The sequence below is a fragment of the Periplaneta americana genome, chromosome 1 (assembly GCF_040183065.1).
Source record: "Periplaneta americana isolate PAMFEO1 chromosome 1, P.americana_PAMFEO1_priV1, whole genome shotgun sequence".
Lineage (NCBI taxonomy): Eukaryota > Metazoa > Arthropoda > Insecta > Blattodea > Blattidae > Periplaneta > Periplaneta americana.
In genome coordinates this window covers 165181770-165203972 of record NC_091117.1, presented here as the reverse complement: position 1 = coordinate 165203972, position 22203 = coordinate 165181770, and the positions used below count along the sequence as shown (strand labels likewise).

The 22203-nt window shown below is 36.4% G+C and overlaps 1 protein-coding gene across 1 annotated transcript in view; it reads left to right on the top strand.

Annotated features, from left to right (window-relative positions):
• The first annotated feature begins 18190 nt into the window (after positions 1-18190).
• Positions 18191-22203, top strand: part of lovit (loss of visual transmission) — a 116837-nt gene continuing 112824 nt past the window's right edge. The window contains exon 1 of the mRNA XM_069830933.1: positions 18191-18455. The gene's annotated coding sequence lies outside the window, so the exon portion shown is untranslated. The remainder of the gene's footprint in view (positions 18456-22203) is intronic.

The following is a 22203-nucleotide window of genomic DNA, read 5'->3' as shown; positions in this document are numbered from 1 at the left end:
AAAATATTTTTTTTTTCATATAACAGAAGGACAGTGTTTTACACATAGCAATATTTATTATTGTACAAGATACAGTAATGGAGGAAAAAAAAATGTTGAATATTTCCAAAAATTTTACTGCTGTAAGCTGTACCTAACCCCTTAAAGGATGTACGTTTCGGAGTAAAATTTAATGTAAATTTTTAATCTATTTTCTTTAAATGGTTGAGATCTATCCATTTAGTGACTTGCTATTTCCTGTTTTTTTTTTTAATTTGATCCCTAATTTTTTTTTTTCAAAAAAAAAACAATCTCGGACTTATGTTGTTGCAGCAATAATACGTCTACAAACAAAAAAAAATGAAAGTTATACATCAATTAGGAAAAAACAAATTTCACTAACTTCTCCCCTTAATAAAAACATTGTGTCGTACTTCACTTCAAAATAATAAACAAAAGTGCACGAAGAAAAAATAGAAAAGGAATTTCACGTTATGTGACTAATGTAATAAAAGATATCCCTCTCTAATAATGGCAATCGTCATTACTTATATTTTGTACCATCATGATGTATTTTTTCCTATTTTGTCTCGTACTTAAGTGGTAACCTAGCAACGCTAATGTAGGCCTACACTTACCGTACGTAACTCGACATGAGACAGTCGTTTACATACTAATAGCACCTGCCTCGTGAATTATTCTCATCTCTTCCGGGGTGTATTTATTTTGTGCGAGATACAATAAGAGCAGATGAAACGAGAAGAGGGAAGACTGGACGGAAAAGAGAAACGATCGTAGCAGAACAGAACAGGTAAAAGCAGAACCAAACAGGACTGTACAGGATAGAACAAGATTGGACAGGCCAAGATGATACAGAGCTGGTTGGGACAGGGTAAATGAGGATTGGAGAGATTAGGTGAAGACAGACTTTAGCAGAATTTAATAGTAGAATACAGAAAGACAGTGCAACAAAACAGAGTAAGGTAGGATATAGTAGAGGAGGGAAGAGCAGGGACAACGCTGGACAGATTAAGGGGAGAGGATGGTATTTTTTGGTAAAAAACGAGTAAATTTTCAAAAAAAATTCTTTGAAATAATCTGTAATATGTGTGGAATGCATAGCATAACATTTTGTGGGTATTTGTGCCCTTATCGGATGTTGAGTCGCCATTTTTAAACTTCCTGCGTTATTGATTTTTAAATCACTCGCCCGCTTTTATCGGTTTCCAGTAACTTCATTTTTTTTGCTACATTTCCAGACAAAAATGGATATAATTTCTGAACTATTAAAGATACATGCATGAAATTTAGAACACACATTCTTTAGACTATTAGGAAACTTTGCTCTGTAACAGAATGTTGTTAATTCATTTCATTTAAAAAATACGTCCGTTTGTTTGCAAGAAAGGAAATCAGAAAATTGTTATTAAATTTTAATTGTTTATTTTACAAACGTAGGGACTAATATCAAAATTCTGTTACAGAGAGTTTGTGCAACATGCGTGTCCAAATACATTGCAAAAAACTGTTTGAATCTATCTTTAAAAACGGTTTAGATATGTCGGTTTTAATACAATCCTGCATTGGGTATTTTTTTTTCCAAATTTGGGCCCCCAAATATTTTTTTTTTCAAAATATTTTTATTTTGTTGAGTTTCCAGAGCTATGAGCTCTCTACATACAAAAAAGTAATATTTTACACCAAATAAAAAAAAAGTTTTAAAAAATACCAACCTCTCCCCTTAAGATAGGATCAGGTTGACCAAGATAAAGTAGGGAAGGCTGAGGTAAAATGGAGTGGAATGATGTTTATTTTTTGTCCTTAATTTGCCGGAATTTCCCCAATTATACGAGCTGAACATAGATGTCGTTAGTGCCGAGAAGCTTACACTACTTAGTACATGAGAAACTATCTAGAGTGCACCACAGGAAGTCGATCCATTTTACACTTGTAATGAATGATGATGGAGAATTGTTGGGATGTCACATGGGAATCGAATACCCAAACAAAATCCCTCCGTTGCTTGGATCACGGATTTGATCAACACAAGTTATAAATGCAGGGTCGAGCGGGATTTGAACCCGGGCATCCTAGCTTATAAGCTCAATGCAATAGCCACCGTCGCGAGAGTGTGTAGAGTTGAATAAGCTAAATTAGATTAGACTGAGCCCGATTATTCGTCATGACATTCATATTACAGTGTCGGCCTCGGTAGCGCTGGCCTTCTGTGCTCGAGCTTCCGGGTTCGATCCCGTCCCAGGTCGATGGCATTTAAGTACGCTTACATGCGACAGGCTCATGTCAGTAGATTTACTGGCATGTAAAAGAACTGCTGTGGGACAAAATTCCGGCACAGCGGCAACGCTGATGTAACCTCTGCAGTTGCGAGCGTCATTAAATAAACTATAATTTTATTTTTCATATTATAGTTTAAGAAACCCTCGAAAGGGACGCATATAGGAAATCAGCTTAAATCCACACTTGAATGCACCCAAGTCCCATTTGCTGGGGCAGGTATTTATGGAGATTAATTTTATCATTTATGTTTTTTAATATTGGTGTCGGCGGAGATTGTTCGAGATTGATTGTACTCTTAGCTGAGATTAATGGAAATTTTGTAAAATGCAATTATTCTGGAATTGGAGTATTAATTCAGTATGAATATTACTTTCCAAATAATTAACATTGATGGTTCGTTGGAATCTGGTAAAGGTGCGGTATGGCCAATAGACAATATTTGTTGGATTGAGACTGTATTTAACATATATCGATTTAAAAAAAAACTTGCAGCCCTCGAATTAACACTTTCAAATTATTAGTGAAATATTCAATTCTCCGTCTTTTGAGTTCACTAATATATTCAGAACACCTGGAATATTATGTAATGCAGCCTACTTGTATATATAACAAATTCAAGGGAAAAAATCTGAAAAAAAAAACTCAGAATATGAAATTCGTTATAAAAAGACGCAATAATAATAATTCGCGAATGTGTCCATATTTCGCTATTAGAACTCTATTTCGCGATTTGTCGCAATTGTTTTATCCGCATATTATTTATCAGAATCACTTAATTCGTAATGATTAGTAAAAATCTATTGTAGGCTTATATCTAGTATGTCGTGATTTTCGCGATCTCCATAAATACCCGGCCCTGCCCATTTTCTACCCCCACACCATGCCGTTCACTTAGACGCCTAGAGTATATCACTGGGCAAGTTAGAGTAGGTAATAGTAGGAGTGGTGTAGAGTGGAGTGGAATAGGGTAGGTACAATAAAATGAGTGTTTGGTATTTCTTCATTCTTAATCCACTACTTTTTCTTTACCTCCACTTCATTTACACCTGAATATCGTGTGCAGTTTGAAAGGTACTTAAATATTCACTGGTATAGTAATATACAGTACGATTATTTAGTCCTGACAGTCGCCGGCAATCTGCGCCTGGGTCAGGCGAGTCCATTAAGTTATGCCAAGGGATGTTCAGGTTAGTCTGTTGCCTGCAGTCAGAGCGATCGGATGTCACGCATGCGGTACAGCGTTGTTTCCAGTACAGTTAAGATGTACTGCATTCCTTTACCGACCGACCGCTCGCTCACTCTTATCTCTACTCCGGAACTCTCCCCACTACTTCTATTACTTCCCCTCTTTCACGTCGCTGAGCTGTCAGGACTAAATAATCGGTCTGTACTGTATGTTCAAAAATATAGACTAGTTAGAATCTTACGAATATCTTTTAAAGATCGTAACATGTTATCAGTTACCGGGTCGGCTGAAGAGTTCAGGAGTTGCGTTCGGGCGAGTATTCGATTACCTGGTTGGTTTTTTTCAGAGTTTTTTTCCAACTGTAAGGCGAATGTCGGATAATCGATTAAGAATCTTCGGCGTATTTCGCCAAATACCATTTCACTATCACCAATCCTATCGACGCTAAATAACCTAGTAACTGATACAACGTCGTTAACTAACCAACTAAAGCAAACATGTTATCCTGTTTTGTCACCTCTCTTATAGTTTTCATTACGAAAAAATTAGTTACAAAAATCAAATAACGTGTATACGCCTAGAAAGTGGTTTCGCTAGAACGGCGACGTTCGGAAAGTAATATGAGCAAGTAGCCTATATAACAGCCCGCTTAATAGTGATTCAGGGCATCAGCTTTCGGCAATAAAATCTCCCGACTCACGTATTACATAACAGTGCATTACATTGGTAGGAAAATTTTCGGGAAAAAAAATACTGAAATTTGTGACTATATAATATTAGATTAATATAATCTTAAGGTCCGATGGAGGCACTTTGTGAATGCCCTATGCTTCTCATGAGGAGATACAGGAGATTGATTGATTGATTGATTAGATAAACTGTACGATCCGGAAACTTTCTGATACAATTGTATAATACTTACTTACTTACAAATGGCTTTTAAGGAACCCACAGGTTCATTGCCGACCTCACATAAGCCTGCTATCGGTCCCTATCCTGTGCAAGATTAATCCAGTCTCTATCATCATATCCCACCTCCCTCAAATCCATTTTAATATTATCCTTCTTCTCGGCCTCCCCAAAGGTTTTTTTTCCCCCTCCGGTCTCCAAACTAACACTCTATATACACTTCTGGATTCGCCCATACGTGCTACATGCCCTGCCCATCTCAAACATCTGGATTTAATGTTCTTAATTATGTCAGGTGAAGAATACAATGCTTGCAGTTCTGCGTTGTGTAACTTTCTCCATTCTCCTGTAACTTCAATCCTCTTTGCCCCAAATGTTTTTCTAAGAACCTTATTCTCAAACACCCTTAATTTCTGTTCCTCTCTCAAAGTGACAGTCCAAGTTTCACAACCATACAGAACAACCAGTAATATAACTGTTTCATAAATTTAGCTTTCAGATTTTTTGACAGCAGACTAGATGACAAAAGCTTCCAAATGTAAATACTCCAGATAGTTCCGACCTAACCAGAACAATTAAAAATATGTCTAATTGATGAACAAAGACCACAGCCGCAAGAGAAAACAAACATATCGATGAGAATACTTTAAATACATTTCTTACACAAGGACAGTTTCTTTGACAAGTAAAGTGAATCACACTTCCAAAAAAATATTTTCTATTATTCACTCATTAAAGCGACGGAAGCACTTTCTTCCAGATAAATTAAAATTAATCCTTGTACAAACACTCGTGATGCCACACTTCGCCTACTGTGATGTTATATTAAGCAACCTAAATGCAAATTTGAGCAGCAGACTACGACGTGTGCATAATGCGTGCGTCCGTTATATTTGTAATATTCGTAAGTATGATCATGTTTCCCCGTCTTTCCAAACTCTGTCTTGGCTAAGGCTAAGGGCGATTGACGAGCCCTGCATTCTCTTGTTCTCTTATTTCAAATTCTGCACACCGCTACTCCAATCTATTTGGCTTCTCGTTTTCAAAATTTATCCGCATATCATCAGCTAAGTACGAGATCTCATCAGAACAATTTGCTCATTATACCCTACCACAAGACATCTTTATATTCTTCATTTTATACAGTTTCAGTTCCTAGAAATTGGTACTCGCTACCGAGTGATGTAAGGGGTTGTTGGACAATAACTTCATTTAGGTCAAAATCACATAAATTCTTACTTAACAAATTAATTACTGATTAATATTTATTACATATTATAATGAAACTAACATCTGTCCATTCTTATTATTATCATTAATTTCTCTGAATAGATTTATAAAACCTCTAATGGCAATTACATTAATATTCTCATTATAGAAATATATTTTAGATTTATATATATATTTTTTTTTCTCCCTGTAACATAGTTCTAGTAAGCTTATATTAAATTAATTTTCGTCATTTTACTAGCTATCTCAAACCTCAAATTAATTATAATTGATTGAATTAAATTAGCTCATAAATTAAGTTACTACTTTACCTTATATGTTTATCTAAATTTAAATAAATATGTAGTCTACTAGGCGTCAATTTAACTGAAGAATATTGCTGGAGAACCTTTTAAGTGTAATGTAAATATTCGTAATTTAAATATGTATTGTATTGATTAAGGCTGGTTGAGAGGAAGAGAAGGCCTTATGGCCTTAACTCTGCCAGCGAAAATAAAACATTATTATTATTATTATTATTATTATTATTATTATTATTATTATTATTATTATTATTATTAAAGTGCTTCTCAAATGAGTACCGTATTTTCGCCTTTATAGGCCGCACTTATCTTAATAAACTACTGATTCAAATATTGGGGTGCCGTCTGTACTCGACGTAAGTAAAAAATCAAGTTGCTTTGACTTCCACTTTCTCTCATAGGCTATAATGAACAATTTATACTACCACGCAGTTTGCAACTGTTCCACGGGGCAACATGAGCTCAGAAATTCACATCGTTGCCAAATTTTCCAATGCTTCTGTCTTTGTCTTTACCTCTCTGCAAAAGAATCAGAACCCTTTTTTTTTTTTTTCAAATTTATTTTTTCAAAATTGGGGTGCGGCTTATATACGCATGCAGCCAATACAAACGAAAATACGGTAACTTAAATGCTGTACTAAAAGTTTTGATAGCTTCACTGATGTAACAATAGTCGAGCATTTGGCTCCACTTCCAGAACAGTTTCAATGAAACACATGTTTATATAAATTATTTCCTTGCATTGACCTTTAGCACCGCCTTTCGAAATAGTGACTTCTCATCCTAAAGCAATCTGTATAAATCCCATTGAAAATATTACTCTTCGTTCATTGATAATTCAGCCAGTGGGAAGTGCTAGTGGCTGTTCGGGTTGGAGCCAGAGAAACGTATCGGCACACGACAGTTACAAGAAGGCAAGTGCGGTTGCAGTACGTTATTTGAAAAAAGGGGCTAGTTAGTAATGTATCCTTCTCTTACAAATTTTAATTATGATTTATTTAACGACGCTCGCAACTGCAGAGGTTATATCAGCGTCGCCGGCGTGCCGGAATTTTGTCCCGCAGGCGTTCTTTTACATGCCAGTAAATCTACTGACATGAGCCTGTCGCATTTAAGCACAATTAAAAGCAATTTATCTGGGCCGGGATCGAACCCACAACCTCGAGTACAGGACAGCGCTATAACAACTATGCTACCGAGGGCGACTCTCTTACAAATTACTTACTTACTGGCTTTTAAGGAACCCGGAGGTTCACTGCCGCCCTCACATAAGCCCGCCATTGTTCCCTATCCTGTGCAAGATTAATCCAGTCTCTACCATCATATCCCACCTCCCTCAAATCCATTTTAATATTATTCTTCCATCTACGTCTCTGCCTCCCCAAAGGTATTTTTCCCTCCGGCCTCCCAACTAACACTCTGTATGTATTTCTGGATTCGCTCATACGTGCTACATGCCCTGCCCATCTCAAAAGTCTGGATTTAATGTTCCTAATTAAGTCGGGTGAAGAATACAATGCGTGCAGCTCTGCGTTGTGTAACTTTCTCCATTCTCTTGTAACTTCATCCCTCTTAGCCCCAAATATTTTCCTAAGTAGACTATCTTATTCTCTGCTCCTCTCTCAAAGTGAGAGTCCAAGTTTCACAGCCATACAGAACAAGCGGTAATATAATTGTTTTATAAATTCTAACTTTCAGATTTTTGGACAGCAGACTAGAGGACAAAAGCTTCTCAACCGAATAAAAACACGCATTTCCCATATTTATTCTGCGTTTAATTTCCTCCCGAATTTCATTTATATTTGTTGTTGTAGCTCCAAGATATTTGAATTTTTCCACCTCTTCGAAGGATAAATCTCCAATTTTTATAGTTCCATTTCGTACAATATTCTGGTCACGAGACATAATCATAATACTTAGTCTTTTCGGGATTTACTTCCAAAACTATCGCTTTACTTGCTTCAAGTAAAATTTCCGTGTTTTCCCTAATCGTTTGTGGATTTTTCCCTAACATATTCACGTCATCCGCATAGACAAGAAGCTGATGTAACCCGTTCAATTCCAAACCCTCAGTGTTATCCTGGACTTTCCTAATGGCATATTCTAGAGCGAAGTTAAAAAGTAAAGGTGATAGTGCATCTCCCTGCTTTAGCACGCAGTGAATTGGAAAAGCATCAGATAGAAACTGACCTATACGGACTCTGCTGTAAGTTTCACTAAGACACATTTTCATTAACCGAACTAGTTTCTTGGGAATACCAAATTCAATAAGAATATTATACTGTATAAAACTTCTCTCTTAACTGAGTCATACGCCCTTTTAAAATGTATGAATAACTGATGTACTGTACCCTTATACTCCCATTTTTTCTCCAATATCTGTCGAATACAAAAAATCTTATCAATAGTCGATCTATTACGCCTAAACCACACTGATGATCCCCAATAATTTCATCTACATACGGAGTTAATCTCCTCGAAAGGATATTCGACAAAATTAAATTATTAAATTATGTTTTATGTAACGACGCTCGCAACTGCCGAGGTTTTATCAGCGTCGTCGATGTGTCGGAATTTTGTCCCGCAGGAATTATTTCACATGCCAGTAAATCTATTGACATGAGCCTGTCGCATTTAAGCACAATTAAATGCAATTTATCTGGGCCGGGATCGAACCTGCAAACTCGGACACAGAAGGCCAGCACTATATCGACTGCGCCACCCAGACCGACTCTCTTACAAGTTTTAACTAAGTTTTGTTTTGGGATTGGTTATAATGTCAACCAGTTGTTATCATATGGCGTCCTTAGGAGTCTGTGTCTAGAAATACTGATAATGAAGATGAAAATTAACATTTTTTATCACGAATTGGACACGGTAAACCCATACATACATAGTCAGCTAAAATCATTCAAACTGTATATAAATATTTTACGGAAGGAGAAGGACAATGCCATAACGCCCTTGCAAAAACCATCACTGGGTTCGAACCCACTCTCCTCGGAGTATGAGGTCCGTTCGCTATCCTAGCCAATGACTGTTGCCCTCGTCATTTTCATTGTAACATTTTTATAACAGTCTTATTATCACCTTGTAATTCTCTGCATAGAATAGAAACTACATAACATTGTATAGGTAGCCTACAATACTTCTATCTGCGACTCGATTTCTCATTGATCAAGTATTGAATGATGTGGGAAACGTCTACAGTAAATACCAACCAAGAGCTGCGCATAATATTCAACAAATAATGTGCCTTAAATAATCTCTAATGCATTGAATCGAAGCAAATACTGTGATATAAACGGTATTTGTTTTGTATTATCGAAAAACAAGGTTTTCCTCTCAAATCACTTTGGCATGTGTTTACTCGGATCTTTGTACCAAATATTCTAAGATTCGTGGCAGATGCATTGTAAACCCAGTGGGTTTGGAGGTTTTATCGACGAGCTAGTGTATAGCTGTGTTTGCAGTGGGTTCTGCTTTATACAGATTAGACTTCCCAGACGTTTCGTGTTTCTTCTACAAGTATTGAGCACCTATTCCCACAGTGGAAAACAATGCGACGTGGAAAAGGTGTTGCCAATAGCAATGATTTAAGAAGACTACGAGATTCCAGCAATTCTTCATTAACATATCTAAACAAATGAATAATTATTATCTAGATGCGAACAAGAGATACAGACTCTACAAAAATAATAATAAGTTATAGTCTTTGCCGGAATATATTATTCGAAACAATACATAAGAAACCTCTAATAAATTTAAGTCCGAAAAAAAAACAAAAAAACAAAAAACAATGTCCTCTACGTTACAATTTTTTTTTTTCATTTTCTAAAGAACAGTAACATTACATTAAAGAAAAAAGTTTTACTTATACAAGGTGGGCCTTGAGAAATAGTACAAAATAAAAAGACGAATAGGCCTATATATCAGAACATATGCATAACTATAATAGTACATTATGCAACGAGCCTGTAATGATAGTAATTAAGACGCAAGTATGTTTGTTTATGAAACGAGCGCAAGCGAGTTTCATAATTTTCATACGAGCGTCTTAATTACCATTATAGGCAAGTTTCATACGACTTTTTATGCTCGACCATATTTCTAACTTGAAATTATTAAAAAATATTCATTTTATTTGTATCTGACAGAAGATCGGAAGTGACCTTGTTCATAGCTCGAAATTATGAGATGTGCGCAAACGCGAAAATATTGATTTTTTCCGAGGAACAATAATGTCATTGACCTTGATGTAATGCAGAGAATGTATAACCTGGAAATTGATTTAGAATTGAAAAACGAGATGACAAATTGAATTTATTTGAATATTATTTACAATTAACGCTAATTATTATAGTAACAGAACATAATCTTCTGCGACAGTATTGGATTTCCAACCTCCGTGACGATTCCCTCGTCTTTCGATTGCATATCCGAGAATAATCGAAAACCTGAACTTTAATGAATAGGTGTACTTTAATGACATGCATTAAAGGACTGCTATCAGGTGTATAATTACTACATTTCGGCATGGTCGAGCATAAAAGTTTTAATTATGGCAGTCACATGTACAGTGGTGGCAAAAAAACCGGACCGACCCTTGTAGCTGATTTCAGAGTCTTGTTCACTCCAGAGCACGATAGACTGGTAACTATGTCTTTCGTGGTTCGAATCCTGCCTGGGAAGGAAACTTTTTTTTCATTCCCTATTCAAATTTATTCCCAATACTTTTCCATTGCAGCGATATTTTACGACTTAATTAGCTTATTATTCCCAGAACATGAATTTTACCAGATATCGAAAAGTATTAGGAATAAATTTGAATAAGGAACGAAAAAACGTTTCCTTTCCAGGCAGGATTCGAACCACGAAAGTCTTATTTACCAGTCTATCGTGCTCTGGAGTGAACAAGGCTCTGAAATCAGTTACAATAGTCGGTCCGGTTTTTTTTGCCACTACTGTACATAACCATGGTTAAAAATACGTATTTATGAATACAGTTCAGATAACTAACTATTCATAGGAGAACAATAAAGTGCCAACAAAACTGTGTCGCCAGTTTAATACAACTAATAATGAAGAGTCCTCACCTGTTGAGTAACGGTTAGCGCGTCTGGCCGCGAAATCAAGTGGTCCGGGTTCGATTCCTGGTCGGGGCAAGTTACCTGGTTGAGATATTTTCCGGGATTTTCCCCTCAACCCAATATGAGCAAATGCTGGGTACCTTTCAGTGCTGGACCCCGGACTCATTTCACCGGCGTTATCACCTTCATCTCATTCAGACGCTAAATAACCCAAGATGTTGATAAAGCGTTGTAAAATAACCTAGTAAAATAAAAAAAAAAATAATTAAGGCCCACGCCGGTGCCCTTTTCCGGGCTTAAACCGAACAAGAGGTCTTGAAAGCTCAACGCGCAGCCCGTCAGAAAGCAACCCCGTGCCCGTGGCTCGGTAAGAATATCGGCAACTTAGGTTTGACTCGCTCTATACAGAACTGTAAGCCGGAGAGTAATGAATGCATGACTCGTTAAACTTAAACGTTTTAGGCTACATATTCACAAGTGTTTATAAATTCTAAGGTAGAATAATATATACCATAAATTACTGCAACCTTATATTGTAAGAAAATATAGGCCTAAATAAGCGTGTGAAATACAATGTTTCATTAGAAAGAATAAAACACATAAGTCGATTCTCAAAGTTAGTCAAAATGAACTACACTGTACAAGTATGACAATAATACTACTCAGATTTTACACCCGCAACCGAGTCTGAAATACGAACTTTTTAATGAATATAGGCTACTCATTCTAACTATAGCACTTTAATTATTTCTGAAGAAGAAGAACAACACAGAATCGAATGAAGGAGGATAGTTCTCGCAGAACCAGATATGTTATTTATTTTTATTTATTTGTTATCGATTTATTTTTATTTATTTGTTGTTGATTTACTTTTATTTATTTGTTATTTTTTTTAGTTTTATTCATTTGTTATTGATTTATTTCTATTTATTTGTTATTTATTTATTTTTATTTTTTTGTTATTTATTTATTACTATTTATTTGTTATTGATTTATTTCTATTTATTTGTTAATTATGTACGGTATTCATGTATTCTGGTATCTGGGAAAAAGGACACATAATGCAGTTGGAAAACCAGAATAATAATGGACTATAGCACCACCTAGAGAGATGTTGACACAGTAGACAAAATGTATGACACATTCTTTAACAAGAATTAGCAAGACATGACCTCTAGTAATTTTTATGGGGTGATCCATATCATAGGGATACATGCCGGTTTTATTTATATACAAGTTATCTATAAATAAAACCGGCATATATCTCCATCTCATTCCTCTTCACTTATGTAACATAAAAGCAGAGTAATGAGACTTCTAAATTATGGACGATTTTACTTTACAACTTGGCCTTGGACTTGTGAAGAAGCATATGATAGGTCCCGACCCGAATCCATCTCTGCCCTGTGATATTAATGACCACTTTCACCAAGCTTCAATAAATCAATCCAAATGAAACATGAACTAGTGAACATTAAACTATTTAACAATTCACTACAATGCGAGCTGTTCACCAACCAATTTTTCTTAACATTTAATAAACAGTAATGCCTCATCACGGATAAATAAAGTGCGTTCAATGAATTTTTCATAACTATAGTCGCGACGCTGTTATTCCCGGCGTGACTCCTCCTCTTTGCTTACGTCTTAGGAAGTGAAGGCTCTATAAAGTCTAGGTAGGTAATATCGTTCGCCATTTTTGTTCTTTCGTTGCCGAGCTACCATACGAGGAATCTATTTGCCACACCGTTAAACATTATCATGTCATAGCTCCTATGATAATAAATCAAACGCACTGTAATTCACCAAATAATTGAGCGGCAAATAACGTCTTCGTGTGCTTTCTGCGAACGCCAACGAAAGAGCCAAAATGGAGGGCGATTATATTAAGTATTTATCGAGCCTTAAGAAATGAATAACGTCTTCATAAGCGAATCACAAGACGCACACGTTTAAATGTAGCCGACCTGCAACGCGATTGGCTGCCGGAAATTAGAGCGACGGGACTATACAAAACAAAATTTTTATGACACCACAGTCTATTATGACGCAAATCGTATTCCTGCTATATCATTCACATGCGGGCCAACAATGAAGGAACGCAGAAAAAGTATATAAAATGGAACAAAGAGTAAAACGAGATAGAAGCTGCAATTACACCAAGATAAAGACAGCAATATTTGTAGATGTGCTTCCAAAATATTTAAATATAATTGAAAATAAGAAATGGTTCGGCATAAAGAATTAAATACTTATGAAAATCTTGCAGAGCCGAATCAAAGTAGAAACCTGATATCTAATGTGCTGTGTTAAATAACTAGTTTCAATATCATACGCAGAATGAGTGTGTAAATTTAATTATAATAAATGGAAGTTATGTAATATACCAATTAAGTAAATTGTAAATTTTATGTTATGTTATTGGCTAAGACCACACCGTACACGAGCCTGGCTCTTACGGTAGTGGCTAGAAACATTGTTTTGTGATTTTAATTTGTACTCGCTAGCTAGCTAGTTAAATAAATAGATAAATAGTTTTAAAAGTTTTGTTATATTTGAATGTACAATGTGTATTAATTTACTGAGCATTTTTTATAATTAGCAAGCAGTGTGATTACGTAAATTTATTATACTTCTTTCGTGGGCATCTGCATTCCCCTGTCTAATATCAACTCGAAAGTCAGAAAAAAAGAATTTCTGCCTTTTGATTTTCATGTATTCACGTAGAACTACATTCTGGTATGGATTTCCATTATTTGTGTCAACAGCAATAATGTGTAGAACAAGTCTTGCCACTATTATATCCATGACATGATTGAGTGAAGCTCAATGAGGAATCTTCTTTTCCGTATCCATTCTGGCGTTCCACCATATTTCTTGTGGTTCTGTGTAACCTGCTGTAGATTCTTTCTGCTGGGGTGACAAGATTGAGCAGAGGTGAGCAAATTTGGTTTTAAAGGAGAAGTACTGTCACCTAGAAGTATTCCCCTGGGAATTCTTCCTGTTTCAAACATCATTCTTCTCTCAGACTTTCGAAATATCAACCTATTATGAATGACCACAATATCCCTTACCCTAAGATTGACATCCGAAATGGTCTACACATTCAATGGAAGAATGACTTTCCCCGTAAAATCTTTCGGATGGGATTAATTCCAGAGGGGAAAAAGCAAGCAAATTCACCCCCCCCCCCCCCGCCACAAGCCGTACCCCCGAAGTGATACAAATTAATCCTATCCGAGCTTTACCAGTCTTATTAGGTACACAGAAGATATCTTTCTTGGAAATAACGAAACCACGTTTTTGCAGACTTCTTTTATTTTCACTAAACTATACTTGACATCGGAAAGGGTCGCAATGTACACCTCCCAAAAAGGCTCGATTTTCTTGGACATTGCTGCTGTGAGACACCGTGCACTCTGACTATGAAATCTCTCACTACTGGTCTGTCACCTCTTAATACAGTTCAACTGTCGTGCTAATCCTGACGCATATGACGTCATTGAAAATTCGTTTTCAGAGATCGGAAACAACCCTCTGTATAAATCAGGAAGAGAAAAAGGAATTGGCTGGGTCACTGACCGAGAACAAACTGCCTTCTGAAGAATGCACTGGAAGGAATGGTGAACGGGATCAAAGTTCGAGGCAAAAGAAGATATCAGATGATAGACGACATTAAGATATATGGATCAAAAGCGGAGACTAAAAGGAAGGCAAAAAATAGGAAAGATTGGAGAATGCTGGGTTTGCAGTGAAAAACCTGCTCTTGGACAAAATACTATGAATGAATATGCTATAATTACTTCAGTAAACAGGGCTATATTATTTGCTAAACAAAACTAACACTGAAAACTACGCCAATAAAAACATATCACTGGGTATGAATGAGGTCACCAACAACCACATGTACTTGGGTTACTGATATAGGCCCATTATGCAATCTCCAAAATTTCGAGCCCTTTACGAGAGGCAGGATTCTTTTACGTACCATAAGCCTAAATCTATGGGACAAGATCACCGTTTTATTTTTTCCCACAGAAGCCTTGCAAAGATTTTATCGTCTTGATACAATGGCAAGCATAGTGACCACTAGAACAGTGGACAAACTGGCGATGAAAAATTTATTAATATGGTTATTCAAGGACAGTGGCTGCCTAGCTCCACATATTTAAATTCTCGCTGTTTTTTCGTGTCAAGGAGATATAAGAATAATTTTCACACAGGAGATAAATAAGAAATAATATTCATGTCAAAATTTCAACATATTTGGGCAATATCTTGATTACGTTGCTCGAATTTTTTTTAAATAGGAGGAGACATGCAGTCAAGAAAATAATCTCTATTTCGAGAATATACTTATAAATATAATTCTACGTTTTCAAGTTCTTAGCCATATTATTGCTGTAGATCGATGATTACAACTTACTTACTTACAAATGGCTTTTAAGAAACCCGCAGGTTCATTGCCGCCCTCACATAAGCCCGCCGTCGGTCCCTATACAATGCAAGATTAATCCAGTCTCTATCATCATATCCTACCTCCTTCAAATCCATTTAATATTATCCTTCCATCTACGTCTCGGCCTCCCCAAAGGTCTTTTTGCTTCCGGTCTCCCAACTAATACTCTATATGCATTTCTGAATTCGCCCATACGTGCTACATGCCCTGCCCAACTCAAACGTCTGGATTTAATGTTCCTAATTATGTCAGGTGATTTCGTAACAAGCTCTTTTTTACGGTCATGGGTTGTTAGCCCTTCGCCCAACCCCCAAGCTGGAGGACCACCCCTTATAGGCTGTGCACGATTGCTTATTCAATATATTCGCAGCTACCCTCCATATCTGGAGGCCGTCTCCTCTATCCGCAACCTGAGGACGCGCCATGCCGTGGTGATAGATCGATCATTACAATACCAAATAAGTGACAAAAATGTTCTTGATTTCCTCATGTGTCGAGTGGTTATCAAGCTCATCATAAGATGAAATAGAAGTCCACAGGTTTAAGTACAGCCGAAGGCCATCTATTTTTAAGGAAGATCAAAGTCCATCGCGGAGGACTTTCACATTTCATGGTTGCGAAAGAATCTTGTTCCCAATTGAGTGCGCTTCTAGAAAAACTGACTACCTGATTCTAGTTTATATCAAAATGTGGCAAGCATTTCATCCTTTATCCAATCACAGAGAAAATTAAGCTGGCTTCAAATTCACAAAAACGACTGGGAAGACTTGAGTTGCCATATTCTAGACCCCGGCCGTCCGAAAGAGGTGACACAAGCGGCCAGCGGATCTCTTGTTTTGTGACTCAATTAAAAAGGGAGAGCACAACAAAATGTATTTCAAGACGAAACTTCCACTCCTAACATTCAGACTAGTCGGCCTGGGTTCGATCCCTGGCGGGGTCAGAAATTTCCATGTAAAATTTCTACCTCATGACTAGAAGAGATGGCAGTGTACAACTTCTAATCACTAAATTGTGCACCAATATGCCTGGGTTAAATCGCAAATCTCTCTGAAGTGTATATGAAGAAAAGGCATATGTCATTATTAATAGTGATTCGTCCATCGGATGGGACATTAAGCCTGGCGGCCACTGTGGTTCTATTCGACAGGAGTAGGCTACGTACCGGCACCGTGTTTCCCCTTATCCCTTCCCTACATTCATCATCATCCTTACTCATTCCCTACACTACATTTACACGAACACTTACATATACACTGACTCTAGTACATTACATAATTCTTCACAGATACACATCATGCATAACGTGGCCCGCCGAAGTGGTGTGCAACTTGTAAATGGATCACAATCCTGCCGTCTATCCGCAGTATGCGGAATCCGAATCACGTAAGTGAAGTAAGTAGGCAAAAAAAAAACACACACATTCAAATAATTTAACACTATGTTCTTATAAGACAATCATAAAATATTACACTGTTTAAAATGTATAATGAACTTCCATTATTATTTCTGTTATTCAATAACAGATTCTGTATTCAGCTTTTCTGCACTATGCATTGGTCTGCGCAACAATGTTAGGCTTTATGTCTAGGTATGAACCTTTTGTGCCTTATCTTTCTCAAAAGTATAACATCCCTCTTAAACAATGGCCTGTCATTGGTTCGCTGTTTACAGTAGAGGTTCTATTACAAAATTCACATGGAATTATCTTAAGGAACTTCACTTTCCTTTTGATTATGTAATGTCTATTCTTATAAATATTATCAAGGATTCTCTTCAAATATTACATCATAATCTCTATTTCAATTAATTCACTTGCATTTGCATTCAACAATTAACTTTTTTTAATGTTTCAAATAGGCCTATCACATTATATTGTACAGTAGTGGCACAAAAACCGGACCGAACCCTTGTAGCTGATTTCAGAGCCTTGTTCACTCCAGAGCACGATGGACTGGTAACCAAGACTTGCGTGGTTCGAATCCTGCCTGGGAAGGAAACTTTTTTTTTTGTTTCTTATTCAAATTTATTCCCAATACTTTTCAATTGCAGTGATATTTTACTACTTAATTCACTTATTATACACAGAACATGAATTTTACCAGCAATCGAAAAGTATTGGGAATAAATTTGAATAAGGAACAAAAAAAAAAAATTCCTTTCCAGGCAGGATTCGAACCACGAAAGTCTAAGGGCCGTATTCATAGACATTTTTAGCGCGGGCTTTCGGTGGATTATCAGCGTTTTTCGTATTCATAAACCATTGTTAGCGATTGAGTATGATTTGAATTCTGTACTAGTAACCAGTGGATAGCCGGGGCTAGCTTAGTATGCTCGTAGCGCGTGCTGCGAAAAGTCTATAAATAGCACCCTTACTTACCAGTCTACCGTGCTCTGGTGTGAACAAGGCTCTGAAATCAGCTACAAGGGTCGGTCCGGTTTTTTTGCCACTACTGTACATGTTTATTGTATTCAGGACCCTTGTGGTCACTCAAATTCTTTGAGCGGATGACTTTAATGGATAAATAAAATAAATTATGTAATTTCGTGCACAAACAATAAAACTTCTTAATGTTCGGAACCACATATTTATGAGCTTCTGTACTCTATAAGTCTAAACAATATTGGGCTTAGACATGCTAACACACAGTATGCTCGTGTAATGAAATTATTTGAAGTCTTACGTTACTCTATTTTCCAACGCCGAGCAGCCAGTGCAAGTTGTCATTTCAGCGCGATTGTTTGTCATAAGTAGGCTACAAATTTGTTTTCTTGAAAGTTATAAGCTTTCTGTGGTTGTTTTGTTTATTTTTGTGTGGAGTTTCAACATTGGTTACAATGCGATTGTTTGCCGGAAGCAGAAGAGCAGAAGTTAGTTTTCTTTAAGGTTGTAAGCTTGGTGGTTGTTTGTTTGGTTTATAACGGAGTTTGAATTTTAGTGAGGCGAGTTCGAAGGAAGTGAAAACAGGATGGCACACCGAAGAGCTTAGCTACTCCTTTAGGTATGTTACTTAATAATTATAATAAAATACAACTTCATTTTCTCGTTATACGAAGTACGAGCTATAGAGGAACTATTCTGATGCTGTAGAATATGCGTAAATTTCGAGATTTTTCGGGAAATACACATGTTCAGCATCTCTTACAATGAAAATGTGCTTTTTGACATGCCATCCTTCTCTTTGGATACAAAAGTTACTAAAAATAATAAGATTTGTTTGAAATCAAAAATTCAAAATGGTGATTAACTCGAAATCTATCCTAACCATTTTTTTTTATTTATTTTTGCTTAAGTAGAAGTGACAATGAAACGAGTTGTGTAATATGTTCCTAGACCTATAAGTATCGGAAAAATTAATCATTATATGCAGAGTTATTTATTATGTTTATTTCGAACTATTTTAAAGACACGGAGTCCCCTTTGTTAAGGGAAATTTCCGCAAGGTTGTAAAAATATTTATTATGCTATGTGAACAGTTAAAGAATGAAAAAGGATTACATCTTTCAGGGAGCTATAATAAACCACCAATATACTTTTGGTAATTTTATGTCGATTTTCGTAAACAGAAAGATATTAGGAAACAGTACAATAAACATGCATAGAGCTCAGCTATCTTAATGTAAATTTATAAGAATGGATGCATATATCTACTTGAACCGTGCAATTTATACGTTAAATATCTTTGTGTAAACTAGGAAACTAAAAGCCCAACTTCCAATTTTATTCCATATTATGTTATTTCATTTAGGCAGCAGGAACCCAATTGACATGAAATGCGTAAAACATATAAGAAAGAATGTATCATCTTCGTGACACTCGTAATTTTTAGTATGTAGCTAATAAAATAATTACAACTTCGCCTCTACACGATTGTTACAAGTGTGTGTGGCGTGGCCATCAGACTACTCTCGTGTGGTAATAATATGACTGCTGAGTTCTAGACAATATAAGTTTATCATAAAAGTTTAGTCAAGGGAATTCCTCGACAGAGAAATCTATCAGACTCTGTCACTGTCGTCTCTCTTACGATACACTGTGGTATACGTAGTGTAGACCTATCTATTGAAAGCGTAGTGGAAAATCATAGTAACAAATTGAAACAAGCAGCCGTACAACACTTCTCATATACGTATTAAAATTAATCATTATATGCAGAGTTATTTATGTTTATTTCGAATTATTTTAAAGTCCTACTGCAGAAGACACGGAGTCCCCTTTGTTAAGGGAAATTTCCGCAAGGTTGTAAAAGTAATTATTACGCTGTGTGAACTGTTAAAGAATGAGAAGGATGGAATTTTTCAGGGAGCTATAATAAAGCACCAATATACTTTTGGTAATTTTATGTCGATTTTCGTAAACAGAAAAATATAAGGAAACAGTACAATATACATGCATAGACTACAGCTATCTTAATGTAAATTTATAAGAATGGATGCATATATCTACTTGAACCGTGTAATTTATAAGTTAAATATATTTGACCTTTGTGTGCAAACTAGAAAATTAAAAGCCCAACTTCCAATTTTATTCCATATTATGTTATTTCATTTAGGTAACTAGGAACCGAATTGATGCGAAATGCGTAAAATATAAGAAAGAATGTATCACCTTCGTGACACTCATAATGTTTAGTTGTAATAAAATAATTGCTCATTGTAACTTCGCCTCTACCCGATTGTTACAAGTATGTTTGGCCATCAGATTACTCTCTTGTGGTAATAATATGACTGCAGAGTTGTAGACAATACGGGTGCTATTCATAGACATTTCGCAGCACGGCTACGAGCGTACTAAGCTAGCCCCGACTATCGACTGGTTACTAGTACAGAATTAAAATCATATCCTATCGCTAACACTGGTTTATGAATACGAAAACCGCTGATCATCCACCGGAAGCCCGCGCTAAAAATGTCTATGAATACGACCCTACAGGTTTATTCATAAAAGTTTAGTCAATGGAATTCCTCGACAGAGAAATCTATCTGACTGTCACTGTCGTCTCACTTACGATTAACTGTGGTATACGTAGTGTAGACCTATCTATTGAAAGCGTCGTGGAAAATCATAGTAACAAATTGAAACAAGCAGCCGTAGAACACTTTTCATATACGTATTGGTTTGCGAATTTTCACGAATTGTGCTAATATAGACTTAACTATTTTTTCTTATTCAGGACAAGAACTAAATCACATACAGTGCAAGTTATGTAGACCAATTTACCGACAGAGTCGTTGCCCAGGGTGAGCCATAGGAGGCTGGTCTATGCTACACGCGCGATGAGATGATTATGGAGATTTGTTGGGTTGATACAGAGAAACCGGAGCTTTCCGGGAACATGGGCTTGCCCAACACAAGTTATAAATCGGCGGTACACCGGGGTTCGAACCCGGGTCCATAGGATTATAGACTTCATTTATATATATTTTTTTTATTTTAGTTTGTTATTTAACGACGCTGTATCAACTACCAGGTTATTTAGCGTCGATGAGATTGGTGATAGCGAGATGATATTTGGCGAGATGAGGCCGAGGATTCGCCTGAGATTACCTTGTATTCACATTACGGTTGGGGAAAACCTCGGAAAAAACCCAACCAGGTAATCAGCCCAAGCGGGGATCGAACCCGCGCCCGAACGCAACTTCAGACCGGCAGGCAAGCGCCTTAACCGACTGAGCCACGCCGGTGGCTTTCATTTACATATGATTACGTATTCGTAAGTTTTAAATTAATCTAAAACTCAGCCATAAATTTATCGATACATAAAATATGACTATAAATTATGGGAAAACTCTCTGTGATCGGATAAGATTTTATGAACAGAGTTTCAAAAAAAAATGTGAAATTGTACAAATACAAACAAAAATGGTGAAAAACTTCTCGTAATAAGTTTATAACACAAATCAAAAGGAAAAGGGAGAAGTTTGTAGACCAGAAAGATGACAGAAAGGCGAATTGGATAATTAAAGAGTAGACTATTCTTTTGTGACAGAAGAGATGTGAAAAATCTTAACCTTGTGGAATGTAGATGATGATAATGATGAAGAGGAGGAGGAGGAGAAGAGAACAAAGAAGAAGAAGAAGATTACATAATGACAAGAAGAAGAAGAAAGTAATATTAGGTTAGAAGTCCCAGAATAGATGGGAAGACGAGATGAACGAATAAGCGGCATTCCTTTAGGACTTATTAGACCTGAATAATCTGAACTCTGTCACTGATAGTGAGTTTTACATAATGATGAGGAAAATAAGAAGAAGAATCTACAAAGTGTGAAGGTCAGTATCAGGGCCAGTCATGGTACAAATACATACAATATATTTTCTCCATTGACATTACAGATGTTTGTCATTAGCTCCGAGGATCGCGGGTTCAAACCATGACGTTCAAAATGGCTTTCAAAAGTGATAAAATGGCACATTATGCAACGAGCCTATAATGGTAGTAATTAAGACGCGAGTATGTTTGTTTATGAAACGAGCGCAAGCGAGTTTCATAATTTTCATACGAGCGTCTTAATTACCATTATAGGCAAGTTTCATACGACTTTTTATGCTCGATCATATTTCTAACTTGAAATAAAATTATTCAGAAATATTCATGTTATGGTTATGTAAGTGAGGAGTGAACTGACCTGAATTGTGAGATGTGCGCAGACGCGAAAGTATTTATTTTTTCCGAAACACGAATGGCATTGACCTTGATATAATGTAGAGAATAACATGAAGATTAGGCTTGATATAACCTGGAAATT